The following is a 22746-nucleotide window of genomic DNA, read 5'->3' as shown; positions in this document are numbered from 1 at the left end:
GGCGCCGGTGCCTCACGGAGCCGCCCAGCGCGCCGTGGCCACACATAACCCCGGCGCAAAGTACAGCGCTCCAGCAGCGCACGGTGCTTCCCTCTTTGGCAGAGGTTGGATGGGATGATGCCCAGAGGTCCCTTCCAGCCTTGACGACCCTGTGATCCTGCGGTGGGTGCGGCCAGGTTCCCGCACGCCAAGGTTGGCGGCAGGCGTTCTGCTGCACACACGTGTTTGCTTGTGGATATCGGGATGTGACAGAAAAAATGGCTTTCTGGTGGGGCTGTGGTGGTTTTGATAGGAAATAGCACATAAATCGGTCGTTTGTTAGATGTCCCACATTAGTGCTGGTTAATAGTTGGACTACAAGCAGCATGATATTCTTCACATGCTAGTCGAGTCCTGGCCAGCAGTAGGATCTCTTAAAAAATATTTCAGTACTCAGTTAATGCAGTATTATGTGGTATTTTATTTTTAACTCTGTTGACAGATGCAGTGAATAACAAGAATCAAACTGCAGAAATTATAATTTAATCTGAGAACGGTGACATTTTACAAACTGCGTACGTGAGGTTTGGGTGTTAATGCCTTCCTTGTTCCAGAAAAAATGGGGGGAAAACTGCTGGGACTGTCTGTGGACAAGATGGCTGCCGGCCCTGCCAACAAGATGGCTGCCCCAAGGCCAGGGCTCCAGGGGGACAAGGGAGCTGTGGGATCAGACCTCTCCTGCCTCACAGGTAACTCACAACACCAGGCACTTGGTCACCTCTACACCTGCCTCAACCCCAAAGAAAACACTTGTTGCTTAACATTATATATAAAGGGGAGCAGAAGCGTTCAGGTTTAACCCAAAACGTGACTGAAAACAGTGTCTCATAGCAATGAAAAGCAAGTGAGTTTGCAGTTTATCTCCTCATGCTTATGACTAGGCAAATGCAGGAAATTAGTTGGTAATTTTATGGAGTTCTTTTATGTATTTAAAGATAATGTTCAGGGCTTCTCCAAAGTACAAAAAATTTTACATGAAATTTATATTACTTATATTTTTAATTCAAAAGTATTCGTGAAGATGGAATATGCACTTGTCTGAGTATTAAAAAAAAATCACAACACTTTTCTCACTATGGCTATAGAAATGCTAGTGTTGTTTACATTTAGTGATAATTAACAATTTAATGGGTATTACTATTTATATACTTATTAGAGCTGCTTTTAAAATGTTAGGCTCCCAAATGCACTGCAAGATTTTTAGCCAGCTGTGTTTGTTTTACAAGTATTTAAAGATGTACTGCATTTAAATGGTTAAAAATGTTTAAAATATGCAACTTCACAATAGTGCTTTATGTTAATAGCATAAAAAAACCAAACAAACAACATCTTCCCAATCTACACATCTCTCACTAAGACTGTGTTTGTATCTTTCTCTTGTTATTCTTTTTTTCTTTCTGGTTGGCTGATAACAAAACCAAATGAAATGGGGCAACTAATGGCAGTTCCTCTAACAAAGCTGCTTAATTATGTAGAAACATTATATGAAGCCTATACAAGAAGAATAATATGCTCTGAAGTCATTAAACTATTGACAAGAGGTTTCAGACAGCAAACAGATGATTACAGAGGTCTCAATACATTTATGCAGACAAGTAACCAGCCTTTCAATAGTTTCATTAAATTCATTAGTATTCAGGGTGGCAGACAATGTAGATGCATGGGTCTTTTCAGAGCTGAATTCGTTATGTTTTTGTACAGTCTTTTGTTCCAGATTTGTTTATACCTGGAAGTTACTGTATATGAAAAGGATTGATTCTACACTCTGTGAAAATTTCCCAAATAGATACAGTTTAAAAATACTAATTGATTGTGTTCATTTACCAAGCATTGTGAAATAATGCTTAAGAAAAGACTAAGAATTTAAAATTTTCAAGTATTTGTACAAATTGCTGCTACAGTAAAATGCTGAGTGACTGTAGGTGGCACATGGGCCTTCCACAGGAGTCAGGTTTTGTTTTAAAGAAAAACATCTTATACTCCAGCCAGAGCAACAGCCCATGAACTCACAGAGAAAACACTTATCCCTAGAATAAAACACGATACCACACAGTTACTAGGGTTTTGGGGGTTTGAAAAAAAAAAAAAAAAAAATCAACTGCTACATAGCCATTTTAGACCTGGTTCTTAAAGCAACCATGTTGTTTGGAAAAGTCGTCAGCCATCTTGCTGAAAAATCTGTTTTCCAGCAGGAATAGGATGAGAGAGACTAAAAGGAAGAAATACAAAGCCTTCTTTCTAGATGGATATAATAGGGATCTGAGAATCATTAAAATAAATGTAATATTTGAACAAAACTAAGATTACTATTTCACACATAATTTTTTCCCCTGGATATTAAATAGAAGCAAAAGCAAGGTAGGAGTTGTCTAAACCGATTCAAAACAACCTTCAAAAAAAAAGGAATTTTTGATGGTTGTTATAGGATGTGTGAATACTGAAATATGTATTTTATTGCTGCATGAGTAGAGCCCAGTGGTAGCACAAAGCCAGGACTGTTTCACTTGTCTGAAAGAGGTATGGTGCATAAGACCTATAAAAGCACAGAACAACCCTAGGGCTCTGCACTGCTTGCACAGACATGACAAAGGAGCAGATGAATCTATAATTCTTACTGAGGAAGTTTAGAAATCGATCTAGAAATTAGGGGGCAAATGTTTATATGAACAAGGAGGAGAACAGTAAGTTTGTCACCCCTCCCCTGAAGACACGGCCCAGGAAGCTCTCCTAGATCCTGTTGATGTTTTTGAGGATTGATAGCAGCTCCCCCCACTCCCAGCTTGAGGTGCCCTGTAGCTTGTGACAGTGGCTGTGTGACAGCACCAAATCTGTGACATTGGTGCCAGAGACACAGACACGGCCTCGGTTCCCCAGTACGCCCTGAGGACAAACAGAGCTGGCAGGAAGGGCCGGGATGTGGGATTCAGGACGTGGAGGGGGAGGGGGTGCAGTGTTTGATGCTCTGGGCTCTAAGTGGGAGGAGGTGGGGGTGTAATTAACATCTGATGAGCTGGGAGTTACCTTTGCCATTTCACTGCTGCAACATCGTGTTTGTGTACACAGTGTGACTCAATAAGCTGCGTATCAGTACAGGTCCGTAGCCAGTCCCTAACAGTAGAATTATGCTTTTAGGCTGTAGAATCGGTTTCCATGGCAACCCCCAGGTTGTCTGCTTGAATAGGTTTAACAAAAAGAGATTAACCTCATCTTTATTCACCAGTGTTCAGAGTAAATGTGAAGAAAGGGGGGAAAAAAAGACATTACTGTGTAGCAAGTTGCATTAAGTTCCTACTCCAGGGAGAAAGCCAACAGGTTATTAGTAGTTTTTTTAAAAAAAATACTTCCATTCATTATCAGGGATTTTTAGGAGAGATTCATGGGACACTGAAGCCTGTTGCTCTGTCAGTGTTACACCTAAAGGTAAAAGTTCAAGTAGTGGCTGGATTACAGATTTGCTGTATGTACGTCCAGGTCACAAGTTCACTTCTGTCTGTAAATGTGCCAAAAATAAGCAGCACTGGCTACACATTAGCACAGAAACAGGCTGCCCTGGGTGCCTATTCAAACATTGCCCTGAAAAGCCATGCAGAGAGTGCCTGGATGGCAATAACATACTGCAAACAGTCATTCCCCATCCAAGAATAATTAACTACCTGCTCAAATTCAAGTCAAAAAGTGATATTTTAAAAGATTGCATAGGCTTGACCCAAATTAGCAGCACAAAATGCCATACAAATAACATATTAGGTTGTCATTAGTTAAATTTGGTATGCAGGTGGGCAAGAGCACAGCTAGGGGAGCAGAAACAGGTAATTTTTAAAATCTTTCCAAATTGAGGGAAAACCATTTGCAGTTCAGCATGAAAACCACCGAGGTTCTCCCTTTTCCCAGCAGATGGAGCTTATGTGAAACAGGAGAAGCTGCACAAAGGGAGATTGGGGCACTGGAGGAACACATGGGGAGAAAGCTGCAAGATTCTGGCCAAGGCAGGATCAAGCAGAGGGAGGGCAGGCAGTGTTCAGGCTATGTGGACAACCAAAAAAAAAGGTGAATGTAGCTATAAAAAGCAAATTGATTTAGACTTTGAGAACTGCAGAGAGAGGGAAAACAGGAGTCTCTAGTGTTACAAACACACCTGTTAGCTCCAGCTGATACGAGAAAGACTGAGATTTTGCTGCAAAATCATCAGTGCTGTATTTAAGTAATCTGTTGTGCCTCCAAATGAATCAGTTTGATTTTATGAATGACAGGCTTTAAAACTATGCATTTGGAGTTATTCTTGGTCTCCAGGACTTTTTAGGCTGTAGGGTTTGCAAGTTCCTGTCTGTAATCAGAAATGCAGAAAGCCAACAATCTTATATCATTATCTGCCTCTCAGAGTTAGGTATTTAAGAAAACATGAAATGTTGTGTTACAGTCAATAAAAGCCCTAAATCTGCCACCACTGCTTTTATGAACCCATCAAGAAGCAAGACAGGAAATGCATGTGACTGGGGAGGCTCTCTTCCACCCCATCCCAGATTTTGTAGACCTGTTCTTGCACTTCCTGTATATCACAAAATTGTTGGTGAAGTCAAGCAGTGTTATAGGAGTACTGGAAAGACAGCAGGTCCCTGCAAAACAGATACCTTTCAGTTTGTGTCCATTAAAGAAACAGCAAAAGGTTAGCACACCATTTTAGGAGAATTTTAACCTTTGTATTCTAAAAAGGAAAAAAATGTGCTACTTCCAAGGGCCATTTTAATGGCAGCAATGTAACTTTCTTTAGCAATTTTGCAAGGCTGAGGCTCTTTATGGTAAGTACTGGTTTGGAGGGGAGCAAGTTACAGCCAGCACATGCACACAGCTGTATATGACTTGGTGCAGGCAAAATGCAACATTGTCCCATTATTCCCCAGGCATATTCGTGCTTTCTCTGCCTCAGAGGAGGTGAGCAGAGTTAAGCATTTCTGTTAAAAGAGCAAATGAAAAATATTGAAGATGGATATGTTCATTTGCTGAAGCCTGATGCTTAAAATTCCTGTGTAGAATTTAGCCCCCTCGGGCCTCTGCTGTCATTACCTCTTTCTTGCTGGTTTTGCTGATGATCTTATCAGTCCTGGCTCATATTTTCCCTTACATTCAGCCTGAATAACCCTACCGGTGTCTTTCCAACCTTTGAATTCACTCTCTCTTATTTACCTTTCAGCTTTAAACCTTCTACCTCTCATAATCCAGACGAAGCCTGTAACACAGATCTCACACTTTTTCATCCTGTTCTCCTTGACCTGACTGACACTCCTATCTTCTGCACTGCCATACAATGACCTCCCCATTCCAGCACGCAAGCCCACAGCCCCTCCTTTATTCAAGTCAAAGAGCTGCTTTTCTCAAGAGGCCTCCCCACAGAGATAATGAAAAGCAGATTAAGAGATTTAAAAAAGGAGTTGGTTCCTTTGGAATGGTCAGTGCACTTTCCCTTTCTACAACCATCCTCTGTACTGTAAATTTTCAAAATCAGTGTTTGTCTGGATCTCTGCACCTTGACCTCAGCAGGACCTAAGCTGTTGGGCCCCAATTCTACACATGCATATGCATGCCATGTCCCTTTACTATTAGAGGCATTCGCACAGAGTGGTAAAGGATCAGTGCAGTTATGTACTTGTAACATCAAATCCTGTTTCTTGCCAGATAGCATCATAAAAGGCTTGGACAGAGATAAAAATTAACATTTTAATCTTTGTTTTTGTGAGACACAAAGAATGGTAACCTCCAAGTCAAGTGAACTGGCAGCTCTGTTGACAACACTTGATTTGTAGCTATATGAGAATCTTGAGGGGAAATACCTGTTAAAATGTGATGTAAAGCTATAGAAAAACAACAAAGAGCCATCAGCACAAGTACATCCCAGTGGTGCTTTGCCAGTATCCTGCCTTTTTCTTGTGCGGCTGAATTTCAGGCACCAGAAACAGAAGACGCTTTGTCTGGGCTTTCCCATGTAATCGGCAACCTCTCTCCTGCCTCTCTTAGGCCTCTATTCACTTTATTATTATTATAGTATCCCCTAGAGACAGACTTGGGAGGCATTCACCCCCAAACATCCTGTTACCTTCAAGCAATTAGGTATTTTCTCAGTAACACGTTATATGCTTTAATCCTGGTTGCATGTGTGTATAAAGCATGGCTAGCAAGTCGTGTATGTAAGAAAATACAAAGTTGACATAAAAGAGTTTTACCATTGCATTTGATCAGTATCCAGGGGAAGTAAAGTCCCCCAAAGCAGGCACTTTCAAAGCAGTCCCCCAAAGCAGCAATTTCAAGAGGGAGTTTTGTGTACAAACTGAAGTCTTAGCTGGGGTCTGCAGATATCTAGCAGTTCATCAGCTGGATAGAGCGAGAGGAGCTCATTGGGACTAATCTGTGCAGCAGGTAAAAGTGAGCCATCCAGCCTGCTCATCAGTCAGGGCGGCGAGCCTCATGCTCATTCCTATATGACACATATCAATCATTTTCTTTTCTAATCACTAATCCAACAGCTGAAAAAGGAAATATGCCCAACAGATATCAACAAAAAGCTGACTTAGCCAGCAGAGCTTCCCTGTTGTGCCAAGGGAACAACCTTCTCCCCTCTGTGAGGCCTCTCCTCCCAAGGAACAGACATCTAACTCTCCCTGAGTGGGAAGCCTCTTTCAGCATGCCAGCTGGAAATTAGGGCCCTGGGCACAATCCCAGCACCTGTGCCTAGTTTTCTTATAGAGCACAGCCAGCTGCTCTGCTAGGTCTGCAAATGTCCTGTATACCCTATTTCTTTTCTGTGCATTGCTTGGATAAACAACACAAATGTGTTGCTTATATTTGGATTTTTGCAAATTCATTGCTTTACATTTACCTTAACCTGATTTGTTTAAGGATCATATCAGGCCACTGATAAATGAAGTCATGCCATGTTTTTAGTAATTATTAAACCAGGGTTATTGAATCAGTAGTACCCAGAACCCCCTGTAGTATTTTTGAGGGAATTTGAAGGTAAGCAGGATGTAACCACAGGCCACTTTGGAAACTGTGACATGGAGTTTGGGAGGAAGAAGTGTTTTTGATGGCTGGTGTTTGTCAGCAAACTTTTCTGGCATTGCACATGGTAGCAGAGACTATATTTGACCCTGAGGGTTCACAGGCATTAGATAATTGTTTTGGCTCTTACTTAGTTCATGGCATGTTAGACTAGTCATTTCTATCTGTGACACCAGACTATCAACTGCAAATTTCCTGTATGGAAATAATTATGCATCTTTTCCAAGTTCGCATTATGTTCTTCTGTATCCAACAGTTTTTATGCAGAAAGGCAAGGTTAGAGTTAAGACCACTTTCACTGCTAATAGCTTGACTCTGAGAAGCCTTCATATTATTCAAAAATCCTAGTATAAATGGAGCCAGAGTGGGGTTAGAATTCTGTACTGCAACAGGAAGGGGACATACAGAGGTCTGGAAAATAATGAAGGTGGGAGGAAAGTGAATAAAAAATGGTTATTATTGCTGCTCATAATGCCATATTAATTAAACCAGTTTATCTGGGAGCAGGGTTTAAAAAAGAACAGAAGGAAATATATTTTCATATGAACTCATTGCCACAGGATGTTCTCAAAATATAAATAAATAGGCTGAACAAGAAAATAGATACACTCAAGGGAGCTAGGCTTAATGAAGTCGCTGACACGTGCTTGTCTAGCTGCAGTGTCCTCTTTGGAAATTAGGGAATCCCTGAACTATTGATTTTCAGAAATAGGAATGACACAAATGGGTAGGAGCTACTTTTCTTATAATCTGTTTCCAATTCTAAGCATCCATTACTACTTCCTTTCTTGGTTTCCCTTGAGGAAAGGACATGCCTAAGCCTACTTTGAATGTTAAAAGCTTCCTCTCTTCTGCACAAATAGAGGTGAGAGTAAGAGACCATAAATGATTACCTGTGGGCAGCTAATAAAAGCTGTGAGATGAAAGTCCTAACCTGGAACCAAGGAGGTGTTTGAGGTGGACCAAAGGGTCACTGTCAAGGGGTCTGAAGGCACTTGACTGAGTCATGCATGGCTCAGCCCGTGCTGGGGGCCTATGGCAGTGTACTCCTAACAAGCACTACAGCACTACACTGTTTCTGCCACCCTTAAACTCCATGTGTTCCTCTCAGCAACAGAACAAACAGGTTAATAAAGGTGGGGATTTTTTGTGTAGGAATATAATGAAAGCCAGGTCAGAAAGGGAAGATCTCAGATGGTTTGGTAACTTACACAGAACGAAACTCTACCAAGGAAAGGAACTTCTGTCTTCTCTTGCTTTCTTACCACAGGGTTTCCTCTTTGCACTTTATGAAGTCCAACTTCTGCCATAATCCACCTGGCAACAAGTTACAGTCGATCTCCCTCTAGTGGGTAATTAATTAACCATAAAAGCCACAGCAAGACTGAGATGTGTTAAAAATCTGCCTTGCACTTGCCTTCCTTCAGCTGACTTTCTTCTTCTTTCATCTGTGATCTTTCTCACACATGCATTAAGCGTTTTCTTCATACCCTCCCTGAACTTTGTAGCTGCTCTTTCTCCATTCTTGTGCTCTGTGAGGAGTTGGGCTGTTTGAGGGGTTTCTGTTTGACTTTGATGTAAGTGGAAATGAAAGTAAAGAAGAGCCAAAGAATGAATTTTAAATTAAATATTATAGAGATTAGTGGTGTTTGCACAGAGGCACAGGGTGTGCAACCCCCAATATGCCAAAGGCTTAGAAATCTGGGAAAAAGAAAACTGTAAGACCTACCTTAAATTTGTAATTTTATTTTTTTTTTATCAGGAGAAAGTCAAAGGAAATTTACATTTGGGTTTTCTTATCCTTTAAGTTGATTTATTCGGGTTGAAAATCTTCTGCATTCTGCTTAGTTGTTTGCTCCCCTTGCATTTGTTGTTCCATTACCGAAACTATTAACAGCAAAATACATGAGCCAGCTGTGTTCAATCTGAAGTTAGCTCTCTAACAGCAACAGTTAACTACCAAAGAGTATTCCCAGAGCAGAGCTGACATTAATTGAGAAGGATAGTGCTCTGAAATATGTGGAGACAAGATGCTATAGAAATTGATTTAACCAGACCATGCCTTTTGTGTATGGAACTGTATTTCTCTTCTTGCAGAGCATATAGGCTGGATACTATGGCTGTTATGCCATTTAAATTAATGGATATATATTAGGGATGATTCTCAAAGGTATCTCCTTTCTCTGACTACTCTGGGGTTTCTTATGTGTGTATGTGTGTGGTAAAGCACATTTCAAACAAAAAGATGAACAAGTTAATATTGTCCAAATGAATAATGAAAGATCTGGTTGAAAGAAATTTTTAGGACAGGCTTTGATAATATATTCCTCCAGTGATAGAAGGCATCAGATTAATCATTGTAAGTTACCTTTCTGTTTAAAACTTTGAATTATCTAAATAAACCAACATGAAATATATTGTGCTCCAATCCAAGTATTTTCCAGGTTCCTGGAGGCACTGACCTTTATCTCAAATCACTGTGGTAAACGGTGTTCCAGAAAAATCACTAATTAGAACCCCAAGAGTCGTTATTATGGCAAACTTAGGTATCACAAAGCAAATGAATAAAATGAAGATAAACTTGAATTTTACTGAAGCAAAATAAGATCACAGATTATTTATTGTGAGCAAATTCTGTGCCTAGAAAGACCTATGCAATCCATATATTTACATTATTTTGTGAAACAGCATCATACAAAATTATTTTTCTATACAGCATATCAGGATTATCAAGTTATTTTACTAACATGGGTATAAAAAATATTGCAGCTTTTGCTCCCTTCATAACTGAGTTGTCAATATAACTAATTTCATTTCACTGTAATAAAAATTAAATGAATTCCAATCCTTCTCCTATATCAGTTACAATATAATTTTATTCAGCTGAGACATTTCATAAACCTGCTGAAGGTAGGAATTGCAGACGGTGCCGAGGCAGGGAAGAGGTACTGCAGAAGAAATTTACAGGTTTTGTCTCCACAGCTTTCTTTGCATTGATGTACAAGACAAAAAGAATTCAGTGACTATCAGCTTTCAAGACCAGCTTGTACAGCTGACAGTAAGAGAATGTTCTTTTGCATCCAAATTGAGTACATTTGTTCTAGAATTTATTAAGACACTGTAAACAAAGAAACTAACAGTGCCACATCCTGTTCTTTATTTAGGTTAGATGAAGGCTTCATCTGGCATCATGGAAACTAGAATGACTACACTGGGCTAAATCAAAGGCCTGTGAGTCCCTTTATCCAGTCTCTGGTCATAGTCAGAAATGAGTGCCTAAGGAAGGAGTATGAGGAGTAGGGTGAGCACAGAGCGTTGCTGCCTGCAGCAGTGACTTGTATTTCATCACTGCTGATAAACACACACAGAACAGAGTCTGGGGCTCTGAGCACAGAGCTGGGAGCTGTGAATTCGCTGTTTCAGTCCTGCCTCTGTCACCAAGGTTACTTGTGCATCGCTGTGTCCCACCTCATGTGTGCTGGTGGCAAACCTGCCGTCAAGCCTCTGCACTGCAGAGGCACACACAACCCATGCTCACGTAGCCACACTCACATTCAGGCTGGTTTTGATCAAGTCTTGTATTATGGAGAGATTTGTTCCTCCATAATGAGCTGCTTAACATCTGTGATTGTTTCCTGAAGAGCTGCATAACATCCCAGTGCACTTCTTATTGTGCCCCTTTATCTCTTCCCTATTCCTGCTGGCTCCTCTGTTTTTCACATGGTTATCATCACTGGCCTTTGTGGTCCTTGTGCTTTGTCCTAAGCTTGTAATCCCTCAGTTCCTACAATCAGGAACATCAGGCTCAGTGCAAGGTAAAAACTGTGCAAATATTTTCCCTGTGTAGCCCAAGTCCAGGTCAAGGTAGCATGGAGAGGCCAACTCTTTCAAATGTTCCTGCTAAAGCTGCCAATTAAAAGGTGATGCTGTTAGATTTCCAGTAAAAGCAGAAAGATAACCTTGAAGACACTTCATTAAAAACTCCTGTAAAAATTTTTGTTTAAAAGCTATGTTTCACATTGCTTCAGGGCTACCTGCAATTCCCAGCATGATGGATGATCCGGAATGGATCCTCAGAAATTGAATCCATCAGCTGCAGGCCCCCTTCTGGTGAGTTCACAGTTTCATCATTGCTCGTAGATGTCTGTCACATCCTCCTCCGCAACCATCGTTCCCACCTCCATTGTTTCCATCTCTTCAGAAACACCAAGTGGAGGAGGACTGCAAGCTCCACACTCAGGGCACTACTCAGAACACAACAATGCATGCAGGTAAATAAGGAGTTGTCAGAATTCCCTTTCCATTTTTAACCTCGCAATGCAGAGCCTTTACCAGTGTGATACTGTTGGGGGTTTCTACAAGCTGACTCAAGCTGCTGGATTGAAGGCCACATCTCCCCAGATCCTTGCACCTCAGGTTGAGCAGAACCCTGGAGAGCTCCTCCTCCTCATCTTCCTCCTCCTCCTCCCTGCAGCCTCCAGCTGCACTTCTGCACAGGGCAGGGGTGCACAGGAACTGGAGGAAGCCACATGGAAATCAGGACTGAGTGGTAACCAAATATGTCTAACCCAGGGGGAAGCTGGTGGGAGTGCAGAGCTAGTCAAAGGGAAGGGAGCAAATAGACTGGAACATACAGGCCCTGGAATATTGGCATGTCAGGAGGGCTGTGTATAGTAAATAAATAGACATATGCATGTTTTAACAATTTCCCCAGGGTAAAGTGAGTAGGAGTGTGTTCAAAGAGTAGTATTTGCTTTATACTATCCTGTGAGCACAGGTTCAATATATACATTAGGAAGTACATATAGGGTGTATGTTTGATCAAGGAATTTAGACAATAACCTGAGTAATTGGCAGCATACAGCAAATCCCATCAGTCTGATCCCAATGCCAAGTTCTTTCTCAGCATTACAATTTTGCAAGCAATTAAAATGGCTACATAGCTACATTATGTTATTAGAAGCAACATCACTTGTCAAGTATTTTAAGTAGGAAAAGTGATGTTAGTTATTGTCCATTATTACCCAGGTAAAAACCACACCCCCGTGTTAAGCATGCACAACAATATACCATCAACCTGTTTATCATGATAAAAGAGTGGTGTGTTTTGCTTTTACATTTCTACTACAAGTCCTCTGTTATTACTTTGCACATTAAATTTTTTTCTGCTATACAGAGGATTCAATGATTTCGCAAACCAGTCTCATCCCTAGAATGCTATAATTTGACAATTTCAAGGCTTTTCAACTCAGACTCTTGCATATATGTCATATATCGCATTGCAGATTTCATCCAATAGTTGAAAATGTACTCTCAATGCAGTATCATCTTATCAGTATTCCAGCACCATAGGCTTTCTCACTGCAAGCAGGGGACTGTTCATTACAATGAAACTGAAAATGGAATAACTGAAGGATTGATTTATATGACCTTCACTCAGGAATGTTCTAATTCTGACATAATCTCTCTGACTGAAATACTAAACACTGTATAATTTTGATTTATTACCCTTAAAAGAAGGAGCCTGGATCTATAGATAACAGAATACCTGGCATGAAAAAGAATGGTGCAAAAGCTCAGGAAATCTGCAAGAAAATGCAGATTGATCATGTGACTTTACTCCAAACATTGTCTCAGCCAGCAAATCCATGAACAGAGCTGAAAGCAAGTGGAAAAACATTATGCGGATGTTTTCACAAATCCACTCTGTCACTCGGAAATCTCTCATGATTATATACATTTTATAGCAAAGATAAGAGCATGTTAGTAAGTTCAAGTATGAAACAGTCTGTTTACTAAAGGCTGCAGGGAATGTTTATTAAAGCAGCTAATTTATGGCAAAACAGGGCCAGAACTTGATATACTCCACAAAAAGCTGCTTTACCAGGCAGCTGTTTCCCTCCCACACCAACAGTGCAACCCACTCTGTGCTACTCTGTCCTCACATCTGCTGCCATGGGAGCCAGGAGAAGGTTTGTATGAGAGTACATTGGACCCGACTGCTCACAGGTGAAAGCTAGAGCAGCCCTTCAGTGTGCTGCTTAAAATTAACAGCTGATACCTTCAAAGCAAAGCAGCTGGATCTAAATCAAGTAGAATCTTCTTAAATTGAAAGGTGAATTAGGCTGGTTGTCATTTGGGTTTTTCTGGTGAGGTAAAGAGAGTAGTTAGAAGAAAGAGCAGATAGAAACTATTCACAACAGGCTGGTCGATAAATTAAAAGCCCACTGAACACAGTCTTAATGCCCTGCAGGAACTGAAATCAACAGGTCAATTTAAAGCAGACTAACAAAAAGAAATCTGCTCTCCACCCATGCCTTTTTTCTCTTCTTAATGTTTGGTGAAATGAATGCTTGCCTCCTTTCCTCCCACACACTCAGCTCACAGTTCCCACTTAGCCATTTCCCAGTCCTATTTTAGACAAATCTTTATCTTATCATGCTTCTCCTGTAAATCCTTCTCCTTTAGAGCACTTACATCCTCTTCTTTCATAAAATTCACCTTTTACAAGTGGAACCTAATCAGTCTTACTTTATCCTAGCCAGAAAATGGAGGGGTTTATTTTGGAAAAAAAAATTGTTATTCAGTGAATTTTGTGGCTAGTATGAATGGTTTTATTCTACCAGATGGTAGTCTCCTCTATGCAGGAACATTTGTCTGCTTCACTGTACTGCACAATGCATATTATTCTCACCTATGAAAGGGCCTGTTCCTTATTACTTCCAAAGATCAAACATTACACAATTCCTCCACTATGGAGCTACAATCTGAGCTACATCTACTGCAGCCACTGTAAAAGCACTACAGCCTCAGAAAGATTATTCCTTCCTTCCTGAATACGTTAGAGTTGCTATACCAGGAACTAAATTTGTGCTTAGGGATAGCAGGAAGTGCCTGATTCTTTTTATGTACTTGCAGAAAGGGAGGAGAGGAAAAAAAAAAAAGGGAAAAGGAGGAGATAAAAAAAGAAGAGAAAATAATAAAAAGAAAAAAGAGAGGCTTGGGTGGAATAATATTTAGGACATTTATTCCCTGAAGTATATAGGGACAATTTTCAAAGTAAAACAATAAGGTATTTATATAAAAAACTAATTCTGTTCTACTAGAATGACATAAAGCCTTGTAAGTGGCAGACAAAAGAGGAGAAAAAAAAACCATGAATATTATTTCTGTTATCAATTAGCATGTCAACATACAATACAGATAATATTTGATTCTTTGGACTAGAAAACTTAACATAAAGCCCAGTTCTGCAAACCAATCCTGGCATACTTTATTTTCAGCATGAGCTGTTTATTGAATTCTCAAATGAATGTATTTATCATTAGGAAAATCAAAATAGCAGAGGAAGTAATATAGTCTTAGATTTCCCAGTGGTGAATTAATTAGCGGAGTCAATTCTGCCCTCAGCCTGGTATCTCATCCCCCAGACAACACTCACTTCCCACTGTAATGACAGATGATTGTAAAAGCTTAACAGTGTTTTGCCAGTGCTGGTAAAGCTGATAGGGATGGGAGTGAAGGGCAGCATGGTATCTTCTTCAACCAATGGCAAACTCTTCAGTATGAGAGGTTAAGAACTACTTTATTAGGATGATTATCATTACCCTCAACAACAACTATAAAAAGCTCCAAGTCAAATGGTTCTGACTCACTTGTTGAAGGATAATACCATCTGTGGAGGAAATTCTGGGTATGGGCTGTCACCAGTGGCTAATCCCCCTGGAACAGGTGCACAGCAATTTGCCAGTCCCATATCACAGCAGGGCTGGGAGCCAGGGCATCCAGCTCACAAAGTAGATGCCCACTGGAAAGAAGGTGGAACAAAAGAAGAAAGGGCCTGTCTTCATGTTTTTCCCAAGTGTCTTCCACTTGTAAAGTTTTGGTGACTAGAAAAATTTGGAAGCCATTCTCCACCCAGTGTGCATCAGCAGTAATACCCTACTTGTCCTTCCTCACTAGTGAACTCTCCTGGGCCACTGCAGCAGCTCTAGAGTGAAATACTTTTGCAGACAGTATGTTTGCAGTTGTAAATTCAACAGATTGTCTATAAACCGGTGACTGTTAATATAAAATATTTTAAAATAAAATGCCTAAGTACCAGATCAGTCCACCCTGACTAAGGTCAAAAAACATTTGTCGAGTCCATTCAGAACAGAAGGCAGAATTATTCCAAAATTGCCTTTCAAATGGATGAACAAGGAATACAGACTCAAAAGCTCAACTCTGGCAGACATTGAACTCGGTGTCATTTGATCTGCAGTAGCACTTGGGTGTCTGAGTAGGTCTGCTGAAACAGAAGGAAACCTTTCCTAAAAAGATTGTTCAGCTAGTCCAAACTGGTTGTTTTTGAGTAAAAGAAAAACATTTTATTACATTATAAGGATTATAAATAAAATAACACAGTCCTTTCACTGAATAAGATACACCTATTAAAAATTACATATTGCAAATTTAGAAAGGACCCTATAATCAGACCTGCACTAGACAGACAAAAAGACTTCTTAAAGGGATATTTTTTCAATCTGTAATACAACACACCTTTCAATATAATATTTCTGTCCAATTAAAATTATTCTATTAATGGAGAATCTATCATAGTTTTATTATAATTACAATTTACTGTAAACTTATTGTATTCATTACTAACCTGAGCTGTAAAACATGTAAATACTAGTGATTATTAAACTTGAAAGCAATGCAAAAAAGAAAAGAAAGATAGCAAAAAAGAGGGAAATGAAGCTGATTAAATGTCTGGTTCCCATTGATTGCCAATAGCTGCTAGTGTTAAATTAAGAGGTTATTTTATTGTCCCCTACAGCCAAGCTCAGCCATGTTTCATTCAATAACCAATAATTCATGTCTTTGAGTTAATAATAATTACAATAAAAATATTCCCCATTTTCTAGCATGCTGTGTTTATTTTAGGATATTAACACAGCAATCCAAATACAACACGTAAAAGTCCCTCAGGGTTTTCTGTCTCACATCCCAGACCTTCTGTTTCTTTATAATCTTTAACAGCCACAGTTAGAAGAGATATAAATAGTCTGAAGCACAAGAGAATCTCTCTTCCCTGACAGAATCTTTATTTACAAGCTCTACAAACCTAAGCAGGTCAAACAGTCCCTTGCTGGCAGGTTAATAAGGCCCACCTGCCAAATAAACCCACCGGTGAACTCCACCAGGCCTACATAAATCCAAAGTGCTTCCAACAAGATTTTTCTCCCTAGGAATCATACTGAGATGGGATACTTATAGTTCAAAAGGGGGTCATCTTTCAAACTGCAGAGAGCTTGTCTGGAACATATACACATGAGTGTTCAAAAGGTTTGCAAAAACCACAGCTCTTACCTTCAGAAGGTAATTTAACATTTATATGTCAATATTGCTTACAGGACACCCACATGCTGAGGTCTCCTCTGCTTGTTCCATATGAACATGTAAGGTTTGTAAGTCTCTGCCCTTTGGACTTTTTAAAGGGCAAGTATAGTTGGGTCATAAATTAAATCTCTAAAATTATCCAAGATTTAACATATAATTAATTTGCCTACAATGCCATGAAAAGAAAATTAACAAATATGATAACTGGTTATTTAAACGAACCTAGAAAGTAATTCTCAGATGCCATAGTAAGATTTTTAATGAATATTGACAATTATCAAACTGGAATTCCATTCTGAGACCTAAGCTGTTCAAACACAACTCTTGGGTAAATGTTTCCCATTGAATCAATGACCTCTTTATGTTCTTTCCTGAATCAGCTAGGCCCAGCAACTATCCAAGTGTGGGCATATCCACAGACCTCTGAAGAGGCCCACTCACCGTGTTTATATTGCATTGCAAAAAGCATCTCTAAAGCATCCTTCAGATTTCTGTTTACTGTTATTAGAGTCAGCAAAGTGGTAAATTCTGAGCACACGCCTCACAATTTATTAGCATGGCACCAGGCAGATGAAGGCAGACAATGGATCATAGCTGGCCAACAGAAGCTCTCTGGTTCAAAACACTAAAGCAGAACTCATGATCCACTCATGAAGGGAGCTGGGTTTCCTTTGCACACCTGGCTGAGAACTGCAGGAATGCCTGAGCTGATTCACAAACAGATACACGTCCCAGCCTTAGAGGTGGCAAAGGTAATCAGGAAGGGCAATATGCCACTGGAGAGGCAGCCTGTGTGTCCTGGGCAGGGATAACAGGTCCCACTCTAATGAGCCACTGAACATCTGATGAAGTTCTTTACTTTACTATGAGGGACATATCCATATCAGGCCTATGGGCTGCCTGCCTCTAAAAATCCTTGAGGACAGGTTACAGGCAGATCAGGGGGCACATAAAAAAAGGCTTGCAGCTCTTGGTTCCTGCACTAGACCAGAGTTCCCACAGGCACTGGGCATTACATGTATTAGAGCATATATGATTGGGGCTGCAGACTACTTACTGAAAAGTAGAGCTATTTGCCAGAGTCATTCCAATACAAGTCAAATGTAACAGTTTTACAAGCGTAGGTGAAGTAAGGAGCACATGTAGAACATACATTTAAGATGATATGTTGTGGCAAAGCACTTGGTAGCACTTTGAACGCCTTGAATGTCAGATTACCAGAGAGAATGCTCAGTTTCAGGATCCTGGTGCTGCAGCTCTTGGTGATGTTATCAGTGGTGTACTTTTACTAAGAGGCAAAATTACCTCTTCTGGGAGTACTTTTGGGGTGAGACAGAAGTTGGGGCTTTGAATCACAGACCCCTTGATTCTGAATGCCATATAAGTGCCTATCACATCCTGTGGAACCAGTGCAAACAGCTTTGAAGAACCAGCTCAGACCCAGCAGATGCATGTAACATCAGCCCTTCAGCAAGCACTACATGCCCAGTTGCTGTAGCAATTGCAAAAGGAGTGCTCAACTCCCAGTGGTTTGTGTCCATGGGAATAATGCTATTCTTAGCACAGTGGTACTACAACCATGCCCAGCTTCAGCGTGAGACAACAGAGAGTGAGTGAATCTTCGTGTAGGCAGTGTCCTACACCTCGGCCAAGCCCAGCACCTTTCTTCTCTGTTGGGTACATTCTTCATTTGAATCACAGTTTAATTCAGCTGCTGTAAATGCAGCTGAGACAGCCCGATGTTTTCCTGCTATTTGTAAACTGGATGCAGATTTGGCACTGGAGGCAGAAGTGCCTCTGCGGGGTCAGTGCTGTGTGCAGGGCTGAGCTGCTGTCACTGGAGCGCAGTGTGACTCCTGCAGGCAGCCCCGCAGCCCCTGCTCCCTGCCAGGGCTGCCTCACCAAGCAGGAGCCTCTCAGTGCTGCATGCCTGGCTCATTAACAGTGACTGAAGCAAGCAAGCAGAGCTTACAGCAGTGAGCACATCCAGCTCGAGTGTAAGAACATTGTAAAATGTGCAAGAAACACATCCCACTCCTTTCAGTTTTCACAGCAGTGACAGCACAGGTGATAATTTAGCAGATAGGCCTGCATTTGCAAACCTGCTCATCCTGGCCTCGTATCCAGTTGTTTCAGCCCTCATTTGTCAAGTACTTTTCCACATACTCAACACCAACGTAAAACAATTGCTAAGCATCCTCTATAAAGTCTCCAAACAGACCTTGAAATTAGTGGCAATTTCTGAAAATGCCTGTCAGTGAGCATTTTTCTCAAGGCATATACTCAGAGTAAATAGGATATGATCACAACTACAGTTTCTCAGTACAGGAAATTGCCAGTCACCGGCGTAATTAGAAACAGTTCATGTGATCAAATTAATCATTCAAAAAAGAGCAATTACTGTTAACAGAATAATGGTATGCCTTAAAAAATAATGAAATTACCCTTTAGGACCTACATAGTTACCCTCACCACTCTGTACTAAGGCAGCAAAGATTAATACATAAGCAAAATAAAACACTGCATTAGCATCTGCTGAAAACAGTAGTAGCATTATCTATCTGGCCTGTTCAACCCTTAACAAACTTTATTCTTCGGCCCCAGCAGAGAGTGGAAATACCAATAATCACTTCTCTGCCAAAATGAAAAAAACCCTACTCTTCAAGGTTTCCATTGCTATACAACTTACCACATTGTGATTATCGCTGACCAATAATTACATGAAGATTAAACATAAGTCAGCAATTTGAAATGCAGAAGAATTTAACGTTCAAACCTACATTACAGCTCCTCAAAAGCTAAGACTTGGCTTGTTAAGGCTAAAGCTTAAATCTGTAAGATCTAGAAATGCATGCCAAACATATTGCAAAAGACTATATTTTTGCTCCGTTGTGCTAAACATTAATTCTGATTATAAACGTATTTTGTAATTTATACTTCTAAATGAGATTAAGTTTATGTTTAAAAACACAGTAATACTATGCTATCAGTAGATAGCGGAGTTAATAGGTTTGGAATCCTCCAGCTGTGTGTTTCTACATAGATTAGATTTATTTTATTCTGAATGTCAGCAATGTTTAAATTAAGTCATATTGATGGGGAAGATAATTAGAGACATATAACTTCTATAGATAAATTTATTGATTCACTGAAGTTACTTATACCAAGCTGAAGCACGTTAGCTGCTGAGAACTGGTATACAGCTGGTTTTTATCATCCCAACACTGGAAAACAGCAGGGACATGCTCCTCAATTTTCCTTTCTCGTGGCCTCTGTCTTGCCCTGAAGATGTATCTCACTCCCTCACGTGTTCAACTTTCCTCTTCCTTTTGCTTCCTCAATTACACTTCCCTTCCTTCTGCTCAACACAAATGATGCAAACACAAATAAGTATTTGCAAAAAAAGTGACATTTACTCCATTCTTCTCCTATCTGAAAATGTAGCTGGTAAAGGCTGGTGTAACTCGTAGTATGAAGATTTACATTTAACTGTTCTTTCATCAGGTAATCATATTTTACTCTGATCAGTTTTAAGCCATAAACTGTAGCTGCACTTAAGATGTCCCTCATTTGAACAGAGACTGATTCTCTTTCAAATTCTCAAAGTAGATTATTTTCTTTTTCTCAAGGAATCAACTTTCTATTAAAAAATACCATTACTCAATTTTTATATGGGGTTACACAAAGTCTGAAAAGCCTGTACCTTCTCATTTTCAAGATAATTTAAAAGTGATTCTAATACACATCAAATTTTTCAAGTAACCATTTTCAATGAATTTTCATTCAAATTAATTAGCAAATATATGTCCAAGTTCTCTAGAATACATTTACTACTATCATTTCACGATGAATATACTACAATTGATATAAAATATTTTGAAACACTGATTTTAAATTTCATATTTCATTGTTTCTTAATTCTAGATCAGCAGCTTGTCCATATTAAACAGCCTGCAATATGCTGCATGGTCAAAGACAAACACATACCTGCTGATAAAGATTTTTCTTAACAGTTGTGATGATACAGATGCTGAAGATCAGTGTCCATGTCTAGCTATACTTAACATAGCTAAGGATAGGTTCAGACAGGTTGAAAACAATGATTACTCTCTGTTAATCCAAACAAAAACATGGACTGCTGGCCAAAGTCAGTGCAAAGGTGATGGGCTGCCAGCATAAAAGTGTCATGGTGATAGTAGGGATAACACTGAGCAGGTATCTCTGCATCAGTGCTACATCAAACCAGAACAATGGGCAGCATTAACTTTACCAGTGTATTCGTGGTTTGAACTGTTAATGCCTTCAAGTGTTCACCCCTAATACATGGAAAAGTCTGTGAAACAAGAAAAAACTACATCCGTAGATTCTAAATGGCCTATTACAGTACTTATTCAACACCTTAGTACAATAAACACTGCAAACATGCTGTGCTGTTCTGCTAATTTGGGAATATCTGATTAACACATGGACTACACTCGTAACTTCACCTTAGCGCTACTTTGAGTTAACATTGCCACCAAGAAAATCTGCATGCAGGAAAATACATATTAGACAGATTGCTATATAAAATCCTAGAACAAAAATAAAAATGGGTACAAGAAAGGAATTTAGAAAGCAATCAATCCTTAGCATCCATATAGGAGAGAAACATAGAAGGCTCCTGCCACGGAGATCTACAAGATTAAACGTGCTCATAAACTGCACTGTCTTTGCTATTTGCCTTTGCCAAGGGAACGGCAAAGCTTCAGCACAGGGACTGCTGGTCCCCATCACGTCTAATGGCAACAAGTACCCCAAAATGTGCCCCATCCTCTTGTCAACAGCACTGACCCAGCTCTCCAAGAAGGGAGCGCTGCACTGCTGCACTGAGTAATGCCACACACGCTGCCTGCTCCTGACCTCTGTCTAACACAGTGGAGCTCCAGCAACTGCAGCGCAAGGCCTTGGCTTGTCCAGCACTCACTGTCCCTGTGGCAGCAACAAAACAAAACTTCCTTCACCTTCAGAATTCCAGCATGTGCCTAAAGCCAGGGGCCCTGAATTCAGTCACTGCTGAATAAGTGACCTTGAAAAAGTGCTTGAATTGCAAGTTATCTTTTGGCCTAGTAACTAATTGATAATCTCCAAAATATTTAAATAATTCTATGACAGCATGCTACCACTACATCTATTTAAATGCCTTTGATTTGAAAGAGGGATATTAATTGTGATACTGTTTAACACAATATATCAATAAAAGTTGAAAGTAAGAAACAATAAAATTTTAGACACCAAATGAAACAGGAGTCACTAATAAATGAATACTTTTATTTGCTCTAGTTATGCATCTTTGGTATTTCTTGGATAGGCCATTGAAACCAAAACTGCTAAAAGATATTGGCTAATTTAAAAACACAAGGAAATATAAAGAAAAAACAAAATCTCCAAGAGGTTCAGACTGGGAAATTGTAGCTACTAGAAACTGAATAGAGGATGTTTCCTTCAAAGCTATCGCTCAAGTGTAATGCAGCATGCCTGTGATTTGTCAGCACAAGCTTATTCTGCACTGCATATGCATTTACACCTTAAGAAGTTAAAGCTTTTTTGAACTCAGTTTTCAGAAGTGTCATATAATGATACCCTCTTGCAAAGGACCAACCTCTTTTTGTACTGCAGTGGAAAAATGAGGTATCTTTATTACCACAGTCAGAGCTCAAGTAAATGGCCAACTGTTTTGAAAATTAAAAAACCTGCAAGCACAATTTTTATTTAAAGGGTCAAGACATTGGATAAGTTTGCACCAGTGTCTATCTACAATATAAACTGGTAGTATTCCAGTTAAAGGTGTTAACTCCCAGCATAAGCTTTCCTGGAAATCTGCATGGTGGTTTTATCAGGAGGTAATTACATGGTTGCAAATCTTGATCTCACAGACAAGGCCAGTGATCTACAGGAATTGTAAGGACTAAGGAAGATTTGTCACCTTGACCATGATAACAAAATCCTTCCACTTACACCTTAAAGAACTAGCACAGAAAATAAACATAGGAACGGTGTTATCTGTTGGGTATTATGCATTAGTGATAAGTACAAAATGAAAATCTGTTTATCTTTTTTAAGTCATACATAAAGATAAATTTATAGCATTGGGCCTGCACAAAGTTTATTCCTAAGAGAACATAGATAAAGTGTTTGTATCAGGCAAATTATTGATAATAATGTTTTTTATGGAAGTTGGGGGGTTTTTGGGGGAAGTGGAACAGAAAACACCCCCTGAATACATGGCATGCTTTG

General features: G+C 39.8%; 1 long non-coding RNA gene across 2 annotated transcripts; it reads left to right on the top strand.

The window, feature by feature from the left end:
* The first annotated feature begins 598 nt into the window (after positions 1-598).
* On the top strand, positions 599-12235 carry LOC128806158 (uncharacterized). Of its 2 annotated transcripts, none has more exons than XR_008436725.1 (3): positions 599-728; positions 11118-11199; positions 11291-12235. It is a non-coding gene; the product is annotated as an uncharacterized LOC128806158 (long non-coding RNA). The 2 variants fall into 2 exon arrangements; XR_008436726.1 differs by lacking the exon at positions 599-728 and adding an exon at positions 10252-10320.
* Positions 12236-22746: the final 10511 nt, after the last annotated feature.

Source organism: Vidua macroura, chromosome 4 (assembly GCF_024509145.1).
Source record: "Vidua macroura isolate BioBank_ID:100142 chromosome 4, ASM2450914v1, whole genome shotgun sequence".
Classification (NCBI taxonomy): Eukaryota; Metazoa; Chordata; class Aves; order Passeriformes; family Viduidae; genus Vidua; species Vidua macroura.
This window is presented reverse-complemented; position numbering and strand designations above follow the sequence as displayed.